Source organism: Neovison vison, chromosome 4 (genome assembly GCF_020171115.1).
Source record: "Neovison vison isolate M4711 chromosome 4, ASM_NN_V1, whole genome shotgun sequence".
Classification (NCBI taxonomy): Eukaryota; Metazoa; Chordata; class Mammalia; order Carnivora; family Mustelidae; genus Neogale; species Neogale vison.
In genome coordinates this window covers 118,148,748-118,165,740 of record NC_058094.1, presented here as the reverse complement: position 1 = coordinate 118,165,740, position 16,993 = coordinate 118,148,748, and positions in this window count along the sequence as shown.

The following is a 16,993-nucleotide window of genomic DNA, read 5'->3' as shown; positions in this document are numbered from 1 at the left end:
ATGAACAGACACTTCTCCAATGAAGACATACAAATCGCTCTCAGACACATGAAAAAATGTTCATCATCACTAGCCATCAGGGAGATTCATATTACAACCACATTAAGATACCACCTTACATAGTTAGAATGGCCAAAATTTGCAAGACAGGAAACAACGTGTGTTGGAGATGTGGAGAAAGGGGAACCCTCTTACCCTGTTGTTGGGAATGCAGGTTGGTGCAGCCGCTTTGGAGAACAGTGTGGAGATTCCTTAAGAAATTAAAAATAGGGGCGCCTGGGTGGCTCATTCGGTTACGCCGCTGCCTTCGGCTCAGGTCATGATCTCAGGGTCCTGGGATCGAGGCCCGCATCGGGCTTTCTGCTCAGCAGGACGCCTGCTTCCCTCTCTCTCTCTGCCTGCCTCTCCACCTACTTGTGATTTCTATATGTCAAATAAATAAATAAAATCTTAAAAAAAATAAATTAAAAATAGAGCTTCCCAATACCCTGCAATAGCACTACTGGATATTTACCCCAAAGATACAGATGTAGTGAACAGAAGGACCATCTGTACCCCAAAGTTTATAGCAGCAATGGCCATGTCACCAAACTGGAAATAACCAAGATGCCCTTCAATAGACGAATGGATATGAATATGTGGTCCATATACAGTATGGAGTGCTATGCCTCCATCAGAAAGGACAAGTACTCAACTTTTGTATCAACATGGACGGTACTGGAAGAGATTATGCTGAGGGAAATAAGCCAAGCTGAGAGTATCAATTAGCATATGGTTTCACTTATTTGTGGAGCATAACAAATAACATGGAGGACATAAAGAAATGGAGAAGAGAAGAAAGTTGAGGGAAATTGGAAGTGGAGATGATCCATGAGAGACTAAAGACTCTGAAAAACAATCTGCGGATTTTGAAGGGGTGGGATTGGGAGGCTGGGGCAGGCAGGTGGGTATTATTATGGTGGGTTTTATGGAGTGCACGTAATGCATGGAGCACTGGGTGTTTTGCATAAACAATGAATTCTGTTATGCTGAAAGTAAGTAAATTTAAAAAAAAAGAAAGAAATCGCAGGATTCATGCCATTCATGCAGGGTGGTCCTATCAGTACTCAGCTCACAAAGTGGCTTGAGATATAATCAGATCAGACATCATTTACTTCAAATCCTTATATGGGTGCCAAGAAACTTTTTCCTTTTCCTTAAAGGTTTATTAATTGTTTGATTGATTGATTTGAGAGAGAGATAAAAAGAGAGTGGGGAGAAGAAGAGGGAGAGACAGAGTCATCAAGCAGACATTGCCCTATGTGCTCAGACCTATGAGGAGGTCAGTCTCCGGACATTGAGAACATGACCTAAATGAAAAACAAGAGCCTTATGATTAACCCAATGAAACACTGAGTTAGCTTATTCTTTTTAGGGCTGTGGACTCTCTCGTCCCACCTCTTGCAATGTCACTGAGATCTGGGGAGTCAGTCTTCCCTCCAACACCCACTTCTCCTGATGGCTATAGCATTGACTCATGTCTCCTCTGATTCACCTCAGGGTAAAAATAGCTCAATCAGAAATAGAAATGAGACCTTTGTGCTATTCACCAACCGGGCCAACACACTGGAGACAAATAGAACACCTGGGACCTGCCTTCCAGAGAAGAGATCTAAACTCTGTCTACATGTTCCTGGGTAGATACCAAGCCTTTGCAACCACAAAAGAGGTGCTAGACCTCTTATTTGCAAGGCGATCATGCTGTCCCTAACTGCCAAGTGTGATTTGGCCAATGCCTGTTTGAGAGACTTTGGCATGTCTCCAAACTTCCCCAAAGCTCAATTTGATCCTAACTGAGGCAGAGTTATTATAGGAAATCAGTGGGGTCTTGTAGGGAAAGTATACCTGGGTGCCTGCTCCTGTGGAATAGTCTGTTAGATGGCCTGTAGTCACACTATTTGAACATTCGCCTGCTCCACATGATGAAGCCTCTGCCTCATCCCTCACTATCACTATGGTCTTGAGCTGGGCTGTTTTGCCATTGAAATGGATATCTGAGACTCCATCTCAAGTCTGTTTCTGGGTGAATCTGGAGTATGGATACCTGGATGTGAGCAGGGGGCCAGGCTCACTCAGATATCTGTGATGGGCTCCTTGGGGCCCTCTCATTCATCAATCATTCAGGAATCTCCACTCAGTGAAGGCATTTATATAGGAGCTTAATATGATCCCTACACAGAACAGACAGAACCCCAGGGCTGCAGACTTACCAGGGCTCAGATAATGAGAGGTAGTATCCACAGGACATTTCGTGTGATGCTCCCTGGCCTCCTCTAGATATGGGTGCATTTTCTCCAGGTACCATGAGGTCAGCAGAGCTCAGGAGAAGTAGAATGTATGAGTTAGCTTCAGCTGAAAAAGGAGGGCCTTCCCTCTCCACCATGGTAGTGAGGTACTGTGAATTAGAAGGCCTGCTGTATCTTCATCCACACATATGTTATTCCTGCTTTAGGGTAAATGTCTGAAAGATTTTCTGGAAAATGAGAAGGTGTTGTGGGGATATATGGTTGGTGTCTGAGCACTGTGGAAAAGCATAGTGGGATGGAGGACAGCTTCAACCCCTAAGAGGGTCATTCTACATCCCTGCCCCCTCCCAGCCCTATCTCTAACCCAGTTCTAGGACTCTGAACTGAGCATTAGGTACCATCACACAGATGTCTGTTAGAAACTGGACACGAGGTGTTCAGAGGGTACCGTCACACAGATGTCTGTTAGAAACTGGACACGAGGTGTTCATAGGGTGCTCATAGACCCAGTGAGAGGTCAGGGACCACACAACCCACAACCTGTGGGAGATTAGTGTCAGTGGAAAGAGACCCACTCATGGCACCTAGTGAATAAGACAGCACATGGCCACAGGATGCAAAATTTGAGGTATTGGGTGGGTGCTGGGAGGGCTTGGATAGAGACAGAGTACTTTTGTTCACTCCTTGTTTGGATCTTTACAGAGCAGTGGTGTGTTCAGTGAGGTTAAATGGTGTGTGCAGAGTAAGTGGTGTATGAAGTGAAGCCAGACACCACCCGTCCCTGGGCACATGCAGGTGAATTCAAGTAGCATGTGAGCAAGGAGACAGACTGAGGAGTATTTCCATCTCCCCTCAAAAGGAGAGAAGTGCTCACAACACTGATCAAAGACTCCCACTCATAATGCTCTTTTGCCAGGCTCCCATATGAGACAAGGCCTGTCCTGGGCGAAACTGACAGATAACAGGTGGAGAAGGATTAGGACTGGTGGACAGGAGCTGGAAATCCAGGGGCCCATGTTTCCTCAGGGGTTCCGGGGATATTGGTTTGGATGGGCGCCTTGTCCTCTGACTTCTCTGCCTACCTACCTTTCCCGAGGGCCATCTATTCCACCTTGAGCACATGGCTGGAACAATATTCTGGGGATATTTTCCAACCCACAGAATTTCTCAGCCTGAATATTCTTCTGTCATACATGGGGCTCAATATACCAGGCTCAGACGTGGAGCATTGTGCCCAGCTTCTGCCCTCACAGCTGCAGCAACTTTAGCTCACGAAGCCAGAGCCTGGGGGTGAGGAGGACTGGGGGTGACTGATGTTGACCTGAGGAGGAGACAGGGTGGGCCACACTCAGTAAGCCTCCATAGATTATTATTGGTCTGAGAGGAGTGAGTAGTCTCAGATCCCTGTCTCCACGGGTTTCAGTTGGGGAGACATTCCAAGGATTGGGTCTTGAATACAGACCATATTGAGTGGTGGGAAAGGTTTCTTTCATTTATAAGGCAAAAGGGAGGTCAATCAGGCTGATGATACTTTGTCTTCTTGGAACTACAACACCAGCCCCAGAGCAAGATCCTGATCCACCTCAGGAAACTGTCCCAACACCCATTCTGGCACCCGTCACATCTTTGGAGCCTGCGTTGGCCCACCCCGTCCCTGCTGCTATTTCTCATCAGTCAAGAAGAACAGTGACATCACCTGCCCTTTTGGGGGTGCAGGGGGTAGTCAGTGCAGGTGGTAGTCAGAGCTCTAATTCACGCCCCTGAGATGGGAGATCCAGCAGTCCCTTTGCCTAAAGTGGAGGTCCAGCAGGGTTTTGCCTCTGCTCCTAGAGTTCCTGAATGGCCAGAACCACCAGCTGCCTCAGCGGAGCAACCAGCCTCATCCCCTGAGCAGCAGCTGGTACATGCTACAGCCCCAAACAATGCCTTCCCTTCCCCTGTCACTGCCTTCTGCCTTCAGCTCAGATCATGTTCTCAGGGTCCTGGGATCGGGCCCCACATTAGGCTCACTGCCCAGTGGGGAGCCTGTTTTCCCTTCAGTATCTGCCTGCCTCTGCCTACTTGTGAACTCTCTCTGTCAAAATAAATAAATACTTAAAAATAAATAAATAAAGTAGTATTTGAGTTTACATAAAATTTTACTCAGAGCCTTTTCAATGTTATATCAAGGTCTCATTAGGTATATTCAGAGTTTGGCACAACCATTTACTTCTATAACATTTCCATCACAGAGACACCTTTGCTACTAATCACTCACTGCTCATTACCTCACCCCAGTCCCTGAAACCAGTGCTCTTCTCTCTGTCTCTGGTACATACTTGACTTGGATTTTCGTGTGCCTGGAATCCTACAATAAGGCTGTCTCTGTCTGTCTGCAGAACATAAGAGTGATTCACCTTTTAAAAAAGTTATACAAATAAAATTTTATTACATGGAGATGTTCCTGAATGAAGAAAGATCACGGGAAGCCCCAAAATGAACTATTTTCATAATCTGTGATAGGGTACTCTTTCATAAGGATGCCTGAAAAGAAGAAACCACAAGAGAAATGTCTGGGCCCATGAGCCACTTTCAATTCTTTCATTTTCCTTGATAGACTATGTTCAAACTATTCTAATGGGAATATTATAAAATATTTAAATCATAACTTAAATATTATCATTTATTGCTAACAATTTAGGTATTGAGTAAATAGTTCTTTAGGTTTTATCCAGACTATGTTTATTTAGTAAATAATGATTTAAATACGAAAAAAGAAGGCACATTCCTTCTTCCAAGAAATAATCACCCATAACACAGGGTGTCTGTTTTCCCTGCCTTTGCTTGTAAGTGTAATGTGTGTGTTTGTGTGCACATGTACACACATGTGTGTGAGAGAGTGGGGCAGGGAAGGTTCCAGGGCCACACTCTTGATACTTGATACCCCGACTGTGGACAGGCACTGTCGCTGCAGTCCCCTTGGGCATTCACAGTGATAGCAACCAGCGGACCCATCTGTTGAACAACTAAGTCATTTTAAATTATTTGACTCTCACACTATAAGTGATAAGCATGTCTGTGCCATGAATCTCTGTTTATCTACAAATGATTCCTATAAACACCAATACTGGAAAACACTTTAACCACATTTTTGGAGGACTGGCTGCTAGCTTATCTGGGCTTTCTTTATTAAGGCGAAACATTGCTTTGGAAACGAGGGATCCTGGATTCTATAGTTGAGACCTGAAATCATGAGGTGGACAAGCCAACAGTGATGCCATCAGGGTATTGGGAGTGACCACAGAGAATGGAATACCCTGCCCAAATGCCCCTTCATATGTCCTCTCCCACATGATTCCTCCCTTGTGTCCTGGAACACACCTCACCCATGCCCTGTCTGGTGACACGCTCAAGCCACTTCATTCCCTTGTGCTCCATAACTTAGATGATAACTAGAGCAACCAGACCCTGCTCCATGCCAGCAAAGGGGTGCAGGCCAGGCCACTCCTCTCAGCTTGCTCCCTGCCATTCCTGAATGAACTCAATACTCTCCTGGAGGAACCTTCGAAAACAGTGCAGGTAAGTGGGTCACAGACAATTGTTCATCCATATGTAGTTTTAGTGGCAACAGCAAGAAGCCCTTGAACTTGTGTGATCAAGACAGGCCTTTACAAAGCACATTGGCTGCTCATGGAAGCTTCAGGTTGGACAGAGCCTCAATCAGGGGCTCAGCCACCAGATATAGCTCATCCACACCATTCAGGATTTTCTAGCTGTGACCCCCTGACCATTCCAACCCCAACCTTGGTATCCCTCAAGTTAAGCTTGTCTGAGAGAGGGGGCTGTTCTTCCTGAGGAGACCCCTCTCTTCTCCCAAAGTCATGTAAGGGGGAGTCCACTTGATCTGATAATCTATTAGAGGCCACTGTCATTAATTCTTGTCTTCTCTGCCATAACATGGAGATAACCAGGCACAGAAGATATTCTCAGAAAGAGGATATTCGGGGCTCTCCCTGCAGGAAGAGAAAGAAACACCAGTGAGTGGGACTCAATGAGAAAGGACAGCTCTGAGCACTAGGGAAAGGGCTGCCATGGGCTGTGTGCTGCCATATTAGTCAGTGACTCATGATTTGTGTTGGCTTATAGGGAGTGGCCAGGCTTCCTCCTACCAACAGGTCCATCAAAAACCAAAATGCCATCAATAAAATACATTCATCCCCAACCATGGAAAGGCAGTGAGACCTAGGCAGCCAAGGAAACCTAAGATTCTTTGATAATGCAATGGGGGGAAAGTGTGACAGTCATACTGGAGTGGAGGGCAGCTAATTTCCGTGCTTTGGGGAGAAAGAGTCCCATCACAAGGTGCACCAATATTTTTTTTCCAAAAACAGGTGACAGTTCAGGTGGCTCCAGCCTGCCAGTCTCCACACTGAGGATTGTCCATGTCCAGGACACAATCTCCAGGTGACATCCTGTCCCATGGCTGGCCTGAGACTGATGGATGAGGACCAGTGTTGTGGGATCCCATACTGGAGGGGATGAAGTCTTTCTGGAAGGACAACTGAGATAGGGGAGCCTGGATTGGCAGGCTGAAATGGCACAGTAAGTCAGAGACCCAGAGCCCATGACAGCAATGTGCTACCTGTGGGCCAATTTTAGCAGGTGAAGCTATGGATTACTGAGTATCTTTTTAGAACATGTATCACATCAGTTAACAATTGCTTACAGAAGTTAAAAATGCTGTCTCTGTTTGACGAAGAGGGAAACCAAAGCTTTAAGAAATTGCCACATTCTATGCTCCACATTCAGTTACAGGCAGGATTTGAACCCAGGGATTGCCAGCGTTGTTGGCCCAGCCTCACAAGAAGGTTTCATCCAGATGTTTCGGAAGACTTCTCAACTCTTAAAGTACATGAGCCTTTGTACCAAGGGAGAAACCTCATCTTTCCCAGAAAAAGCCTGGTTGGTCCTGGGAGAGTCCTCAGTGCTAAGTTACAGCATCATCAGACAACAGACCCAGAACAAGCCCCAGTCAGAGGTGGGAAAACTTCCCCTTGAAAGCAGTGAGGTCTCCAGGCCTGGGGAATGGATGTGGAGCTTTGTGTACCTCTGAGTTCCAGGGGTGAGCCGTGTGCATGGAACACAGAGTTCAATGGCAGATAAACAGCAGTTCAGGCCCCCACTCAGCCTCATTGTATCTGGATGACTCCAAGCAGGGCTCTAGAGCTTCAGACCCCATCCTTAAATTGTAGAATGTAATGGGTACTGCTAAGTGGGATATAGAAAGAAATGAGTCATACAGTTCCTGCCTGGTGCCTGGGAGCACGTGCAGAGTCCAGAGGAAAGGAATCTGTGTCAGTGCCCAATTTACCCATGTACCTGCTCTTCACTTGTTGGTTCTGGTGTCGTCCTTAAAAAGCAGATGCCAAAGCTAAGGTCAGGGAAGATTCCTTCTTAGGCATTCTTCTCTGAGGTTTATAGTTTTGGCTCTTGAATTTAGATCTGTGACCCATTTGAGGTTGATTTTCTGTCTCTCTGAATGGAGGGTCCACAGACCTTCATTAAATCATTTATAATTTTATGTATTGGTAGTTGTAAAGCAGATGCAGTTAAGTCACTGTAGTACCTTAGGTTGTCATTTGTAGGGTGTTGTCAATAGATCCACAAGAATCTGCAGAATAATATGTATTCTCTCCTTGAAGAAATTCGCTGAGAATGTGAAGGAAGTCCAAAAGGAGGTTAACTTGTGTCTTCTGAGGCAGTGCAGCAGTGTCCATGTCCTTGTTAAGAGCACAAACACCCCTTTGGTGGCCCCAGGAGTCATTTCAGGAGTTCCCTTCTCTGTCTGCAAAACAAGCCACAGTCAATGTTGGGAATCTTCAAGGATTCACAGAGAAATCAAAACAGTTCCATAAAATTCAACGTTTTGGTGTGTGTCTTCTTGGAAATCTGTGGAAAATGGACTTTTTCCCAAACGCACTATTTCAAGAAATAATTTTCTGAATTGCTGAGTCAGGCCCTGGTTTCCAAGATAGAAAGTAGCGAGAATGGTGGCTGTTTCCCAAGAGATACAAGGTGTACAGTGGAATAGCATGGGGAATAACTGGTCCACACCACAGCTCTTTATATCTGGTTGAAAGAAAGCAGTAAAAGAAAACAAGCCATATTTATGGATTCCTTTGCTTACACTAACCATAAAACATTTTGGATGAATTGAAAACTATCACTCAGCATATCTGTATTCTCTTTTCCCAGTTAGAAGACACCAACTTATATTCCCAGCTTATTTTTTACTTATTAGGAGAAGGTGGTGTCATATATTCATCCCTTAATAACTCTACAAAAATTCCTGTAGAACTAAAAGATGGATTAAGTCCTAAACATAAGAACATTGATTGTACATACAAAAATGATTTTCATCTCTATACATGAATAACATGCTATCAAGGACATAAATTAAGAAAATAATTTTTAATTGATAATCACTCAAAAAAGAATAAAATACACAGGAATTATTTTCACCTGGAGGTGAAAGACCTGTACACTGAAAAGTTAAACAATTAATGAAAGAATTTGAAGAAGACAGAATTAAGTCTGGAGACTTCCGCTGCTAATGGAGCACTAGAATATATGTAATGCAAAGGTCCAAAATATATAAAGCAATCTAAATATTCACTGCAAACCCCATCAAGGTCTACTGGCATTTTTAGAAATAAAACCAATAATCCTACAAAGTGAATAATACCACAGAAGGTCCTGAAGAGCCAAAGCCATCTGGAGAGAAAACAAACCTGGAGGCATCATGATTTCTGAATCCAAAGTGTATTACAGAGTTGTAGAAATGAAAATAGTATGGTATTGGCCTACAGACAGACAAAGATCAATGGAAGAGTAGAAAACCCAGGGAAAAAGCCACACATATGTAGTCAATTTATTTACAACAACAGCTCCAAGAATGTAAAATATGGAAGCATCAGTCTCCACCATAAGTGGCTTTGGAAACTCTAGACAACCTCAAGTAAAGCAATGGAACTGAATGTCTCTCCCACCCAGTTCACAATAACGAAGTCACAATGTGGCAAGGACTTCAACAAAACAGCTACGCCCATTAAATAACTAGCTGGAAATTGGGCAGAATGTTATTAACACACCTGTCTTTTTATAATAAGCTCCATGACCAAAATTTGAACTCCAGATTCTGAGATCTAGGGTCATATGCTGTGGTGACTGAGCCAGTCAAGAACCTATTAAAACAATGGGACACAGAGTTTTCAAGATAGATCTATTCATTCATGCCCTTAAGACAATTTTTTTGGAAGAATGTTTCTTGAGATCCCTCTTGACATGACTTTTGTAATTGACATTAGAAGCAAAGGCTACAATGAAAAATAAACAACTAGGCCTGCTTTGAAATAAAAGCCTTCTGTGCAGCAAAGCAAATCTCCAGTCATCAACACATTGAACAGACAACATACTGAAGAGGAGAAAATATTTGCAAACTACCTAACTGATAATTGTCTCTTTTCCACAATATTGAAGAACTCGTACAACTCAATAACACAAAAACAGATGGCAGTTACAAAATGAGCAGAGTTCAGACTAGATATTTTTCCAAAGAAAACACACAGAGGGCCAACAAATACAAGAGATGTTCACCACCACTTATCACCAGGGAAATGCAAGTCAAAGCCCAAAATAATGTCTCCTGTCATCTGTCAGAAAGACTAGTATTCAGAAGACTGAACAAGAATTTTGGCCGAAATGTGGAAGAAAGGGTAATCTACTCTATTGGTGGGACTGTGAATGGGCTCTGTTGGTGGACTGTAAATGGGTGCAGCCACTATGGAAAACAGTCAAGTTTTCTCAAAAAATTCAACATAGGGGCACCTGGCTGATGCAATCAGAAGGGTGAGTGACTCTTGATCTTGGGGTCATGAGGTTGAGCACCACATTGGAGGTAAAGAATACTTAAAAAATGGATATAGTACAAACATATAATCCCACAATTCTCCTATAATGTATTAAAATGAAGAAAGGTCTTCTCTTTTCTAAAACGAAGTTTTATAGAGGTAACTGGGTGGCTCATTTATTAAGCCTTTGCCTTCTGCTGAGGTCATGATCCCAGGGTCGAAGTATGGAGCCCCACATTGGGCTCCCTGCTCAGTGGAGAGTCTGCTTCTCCCTCTCCCACACTCGTGCTTGTGCTCTCTTTGTGTGTGTCCTTCTATCTGTCAAATAAATAAATACAATATAAATAAATAAATAAATAAATAAAATGAAGGTGTATAATTTGATGTGCCCCGCTATTTCATTCCAGTACTGAGAGTCTCTGCTCCTTTGAAGTAGACTTTGAAGGGTCCAGGCCACCATGCTAAGGTTTAAAGTCTCAGGTCAACTGCCCTCCAGAGCTCTGCTCAAATCCAAATAGCTCTCAGTCTATTTACCTTGTACCCACAGCTCTGTGTTTCCCAATCTGTCAAGACCCAGCCCAGCACCCACAAGGAACTTGACATAGCTTGTGGTTTAGTTGACCCAGGACTTGCTGAGTCAGCACTGGGCCCAATTCTACGTCCTGAGCTGCCCCCCTACAAACATGGCTGGGCCAGAGGACTTAGTAACTACTTAGCAGAATGCTCTTACAAGCATAGGCCCCCAACCATATACTTCCTGATCAGGGAGTATCTCCCAGCCATTGCAGTCCCACTGCATCCAATGAGCCATAAAGGTGTTTTGTGCAAACTCCTTCCACAGTTGTCCCTCAGGCAGCCAAATAAGATACACATGATCACCAAAATCTTGCTGGATTAAAGTCTTCTGCTACTCATGCAGATATTTCTTTCCCAGCTCAGCAGTATGTGTGTGTGTGTGTGTGTATACATACACATACATATATGTGTATGTATGTACATATGTGAATGTACATACATGTACTTACATGCATATATATTTGAAGTTTCCTTTTTGATCATATATATGATCATATGTTTACATATATATGTATATATACATACATACGCATATATACATATATATATGATCAAAAAGGAAACTTCAATCCATAATTTGTCTCATTTTGTATTTATATTTTTCCAAAATGATAACTGAAGTTTGTTTTCTTCAAAAGGTCCACATAACACAGCAAGAGGCTATTTTAAGTGGTCACTTTGAGAGAAACCTAAGTGGTGCTTTTCCTTTCCCATTGCTGAGTTTCTCTTCCTCCAACTTGCAACACATAGCCCATTCCTTCTACCTCTTCAGAAGGAAGCCAGGTGCCAACATTAATGCTCAATCCCTGAAGAACATCATTTGTTTGTTTGTTTCTTTTTTATTTTTAGTAGGATAGCGTCTTCTGTTAATCACACACAAACCATGGCTGCCAAAGGTGAAGAATACAAATTATGCACAAGGAAACTGCATTTCCACTTTCGTCAACATTATCTGAGGTGAAATGTTAGATCCCAACTGGGGTAATTTGGAGTGAATTTTATTCAACTCTTCCAGAGGACAGTGTGGGATATGGCTACCCTGGGGCCTGACTGCCACAGCAAGGAGCACTGCTCCAGAACTCCAGACGTTGTAGACTGTGGGAAGATTATCTCTGAAACTGTCTGTAATCAAAATAGATTTGGAGTGAGGGAAGGATGAACAATGAATCATCAGTGTCAGAAATACTCATTGGATGCTAAAATACTTGAATGCTGAGCAAGAACTCAGCATATGTCTTTCATCTGACATATGTCCCCCCACAGGAGGCTCCAGATCAAGGACGAAAGTCACAGTTGATGCCAAACTCAGAGTAGAAATTGCAGCCCCTTCCAGACAGTGGAGACGTGAGAGAAAGTGTGTGGCATTTGGAATCAAGACACCAAATCTTCAGTGCCTAGTTTCTCATATGCTGACTGTGCCTAAGTAGTGCTCAAGTCTCTGTTCCCTCACATAGAACACAAATACCATGATGGTGCTTTTTCTTTTCTCTTCCTTGAGCAAATGCCATGAGGGAAATCTATACCCTGTTCAGAGGTGAGGTTTATTGTTAGATGAAGTTATTACTGACTCAGTAACAGAGATTCTGAATTATGATTTTTGTTCATTTACCACCCTGTGAATCGGTTTTTTCAGTGGTGATGACATATCTCCCCAGATTTATTGAGGTACCACTTTGTGCAAAAGAAACTCTGGAAGACCTAGAAGCACCAGGCTTCTCTCAAGATAAGGCTCGGTGTCCAAGTGGATGCTTATTACTCACAATCCTTGTATTGATCTCTGGGCATTACCAGTAAGACTGAATTTTGGAGAAGTACAGTGAACAGGAGTTAAAAATTTGCCATACTAGTATTTGTAGGAACTTTCACAGTGATAACTCCAGGCCAATGCTAAGGGGTTCTTTAGATTAACAGAAAACAGAAGGAAAATAAATAGAAAAATAGATAAATAGAAAGAGAATGAAAATTTTCCATCTCAACCTATGAAACGAGCATTACCCTGGTACTCAAATCAGGCAAAAATCCCATCAAAAGGAATAATTTCAGACCAATATCCCTGCTGAATATGGACACCAAGATTATCAACAAGATCCTAGCTAATAGGATCCAACAGTACATTAAAAAGATTATCCCCATGACCAGGTGGGATTCGTCTCTGGGTTACAAGGATGGTTCTATATTCACAAAGCAATCAATGGGATAAAATAAATCAATAATAGAAGAGAGAACCACGTTGTGCTTTCAAATGATGCAGAAAAAGCATTTGACAAAATACAGCATCCATTCCTAATTAAAATGCTTCAAAGTATAGGGATAGAGGGAACATTTTTCAACTTCAACAATCTATCAATTAAAAGCCCACAGTGAGTATGATTCTCAATGGGGAAAAGTTGACAGTCTTCCTTTTGAAATCAGGAACAAGAGAAGGATGCCCAGTCTCAGCCCTGTTGTTCAACATAGTACTAGAAGTCCTAGAAAAAGCAATAAGACAACAAAACTAAATAAAACGTACTGAAATTGGGAAAGGAGAAATCAAACTCTTTTTGCAGAAGACGTGATACCTTATATGGAAAGCCCAAAAGGATCTACCCTCTAACTACTAGAACTCATACAATAATTCAGTAATGTGACAGGATACAAAATCAATGCACATAAATCAGTTGCTTTCTTATACACTATCCATGAAAATATAGAAAGGGAAATTAGAGAATTGATTTCATTTACTATAGCAGCAAGAAGCCCACAGTACATTGGAATAAACCCAATCAAAGAGGTAATGCATCTGTACTTGAGGAACTAAAGAACGCTCGTAAAAGTAATTGGAAAAGACACAAAAAGATGGAAAAGCATCCCATGCTCATGGATCAGAAGAATAAATGCTGTTACAATGTCTGTACTGCAAAGAGCAATCTATATTTTTAATTCCATCCCAGTCAAAATTGCACCAGCATTTTCAAAGTGCTGGAACAAACAATCCTAAAATTTGTATGGAACTGGAAATGACTCACATTGCTTAGGAAATGTTGAAAAAGAAACCTGGGGTCATGGGGCACCTGGGTGGCTCTGTGGGTTAAAGCCTCTGCCGGGGCCCTGAGATCAAGCCCCACATATGACTCTCTGCTCAGCGGGGAGACTGCTTCCTCCTCTCTCTCTCTCTGTCTCCTTTCTGCCTACTTGTGATCTCTGTCTGTCACATAACTAACTAACTAACTAAATAAATAAATAAATAAATCGGGATCATCACCTTGCCTGATTTCAAGCTTTATTATAAAGCTGTGATCACCAAGACAGCATGGTAATGGCTCCAAAACAGACACATTGACCAGTGGAACAGAGGAAAGAGTCCAGATATGGACCCAAATTCTATGGTCAAATAATCTTCAACAACACAGGAAAAAATATCCAGTGGAAAAAAAGAAAGTCTCTTCAATAAACAGTGTTGGGATAATTGGACAGCTATATGTAGAAGAATTAAGTTTGACCATCTTCTAACTCCTTAAAAAGGCCAAACTCAAAATGGATAAAAGACCTCAACGTGAGGCAGGAGGCTATCAAAATCCTAGAGGAGAAGATAGGCAGTAACTTCTTCAACAGCATCCAGAGCAACTTCTTTCAAGACATGTTTCCAAGGGCAAAGAAAACAAAAGTGAAAATGAACTTTTGGGATTTTTCAAGACCAAAATCTTCTGCGCAGCAAAGGAAAGAGTCAACAAAACAAAGAGACAACACACGAATGGGAGAAGACATTCACAAATGACACTACAGAAAAAGGGCAGTTATCCAAGATCTATAAATAACTCCTTTAACTCAACACCAAAAAAAACCAAATACTCTTATCAAAAATTGGCAGAAGGCATTAGCAGACACTTCTCCAAGGAAGACATACAAATGGCTTACAGACACATGAAAAAATGTTCATCATCATTACCATTAGAGAAATTCAAATCAAAACCTCATTGAGATGCCACCTTACACCAGTTAGAATGGCCCAAATTAACAGGACAGTAAATAATGTCTGTTGGGGAGGATATGGAGAAAGGGGTGCACTCTCACACTGTTGGTGGGAATGCAATTGCATTACTGTGTGTTTACCCTAATGATATAGATGTAGTGAACAAAAGGGCTATATGTAGCCCATTGTTAATAGCAGCAACGCTCACAATCACCAAACTGTGGAATAAGCCAAGAAGCCTTTCAACAGACATTAGATAAATAAGATATGGTCCATATATACAATGAAATATTATTCAGCCATCAAAAGTGATGAATACCTAACTTTTGTACCAACATTGAGGACTGGAAGAGATTATGCTGAGTGAAATAAGTCAAGCAGAAAAAGTCAATCATCATACGGTTTCACATACTTGTGGTGCATAAGAAAGTAGCACTAGAAAGTGCATAAGAAATTGCATTTAGGACATTAGTGAAGGAAAGGAAAATTGACTTGGGGGAAATTGTAAGAGGAGACGAAGCAGAGACACTGTGGCTGTGACACAGATACTGAGGGTTTTGGCGGGGCGGAGATTGGGGGATAGGTGAGCCTGGTGGTGGGTATTAAGGAGGGCATATATTGGGGGGGACAAGATGGCGGGGTACTAGGAAGAGACGTCTTTTCAGCTGGTACCCCAAAGTGAGCTGATTACGTACCAAAAAACTCCGATCACCCATGAAAACAGCCTGAGATCAGAATTATACATGTCTGGATCTCTACAGGGGCAGAAGATGCCAGTGAGCAGGTAAAGTGGAATGGGAATGGCGGACTGATATCAGAAGATAAACAAAAGGGGGAGGGAGCCAACAGAGGCGACCGGTGGGAAAGTAATACCCCAATACGAGCGAGAGTGCCCTGCGTCTGGGGACCAGCATTAACTTGGAGACTGGTTGAAAGCACTCCAAAAGAGCAAAGGATCGCAGGGTCAAATTGTGGGAATCGGGGTGGCTAGGGACAGGGGCTTAAGTCCCCGGTCCCAGACGGCCTCCCTGGCATGCAGGCAGAGAGAGTGCGGCGGAGAAACCAGCTCCTGGACCCTAAGCCGCCAGCGTGCCCCAGAGAACGTGGGTTCCGGCTCCTGTGAGGGGATGGGAGCTGCGCCGGTCTGCAGAACGCGCGCTAGCCCTACCACAAAGCTTGAGATGTGCCCGCACGTCCATCGAGCTCTCCTGGGTTACTAAGGCCCGGGGGCGCTTCTTGACCTGCGCCATTGTTTCAAATTCTAAGCCGCGCGCGCGAAACTCTTCCCCAGACAGAGGCGCGCAAAAGCTCAGCCTGTGGCTTACGGACCAGCGCCCTGTTCTCAGTGCCCCAGACGCGCACCCGACATACAGCCAACTCCGAAAAGAGGTGCGCGCAAGCCGGGCACTCCCAGCCCGGGCCTGCGGCAAAATCTCAGTGTGCGATCACTGCTTGGAACCTCTCTGGCGGTCAGGAGCTCCGGGACAGCCGCCACTGCCTTGGCTTTGGGGACGAGCTAAAGATCCTGCGCCCCCAGGGTCTGCAACTTGGAACCTGCACTGACAGCGTCCAAGGGGGAATTTATTCAGCTTCTGCACCCAGACTGAGGCTTCTCTCTGAGACGGAGATCAGGAAGTGTTCCAGGGTGCACCTAGACTGCACCAGAGTTGATACATCCAGCTACATCTGTTCAGTCTTCTCCCACCAAAATGACTAGGAGGAGGAATGCCCAACAGAAGAAAAATACAGAGGATGGACCTTCTGAAACAGAGCTGATGGCTATCAACATAGGCAATATGTCGGAAAGAGAATTCAGGCTAACAATTATCCAGGCAATAGATAGGATGGAGAAAGCCATGGATGACCAAACAGAAATGATTAGGGCCGAACTGAAAGCGACCAGACAGGATGTTCACAATGTTAGGGCGGAGCTTAAAGCTACCAGGGAGGAGGTCCACAATGCTCTCAATGAGTTCCAATCCAATCTAAACTCTCTCAAAGCTAGGGTAACTGAGACAGAAGATAGAATTAGTGATCTGGAAGACAAACAGATAGAGAGAAAGGATCAGGAGGAAGCCTGGAACAAACAGCAGAATCAGGGAAATAAATGATGCCATGAAGCATTCCAACGTCAAAATGATTGGAATTCCTGAAGGGGAGGAGAAATAAAGAAGTCTAGAAGATATTGTGGAATAAGTCCTTCATGAAAATTTTCCGAATCTCGTGAATGAAACCAGCGTTCATGTACTAGAGGCTGAACGGTCTCCAACCAAGATTATACACTCCAAAAAAAC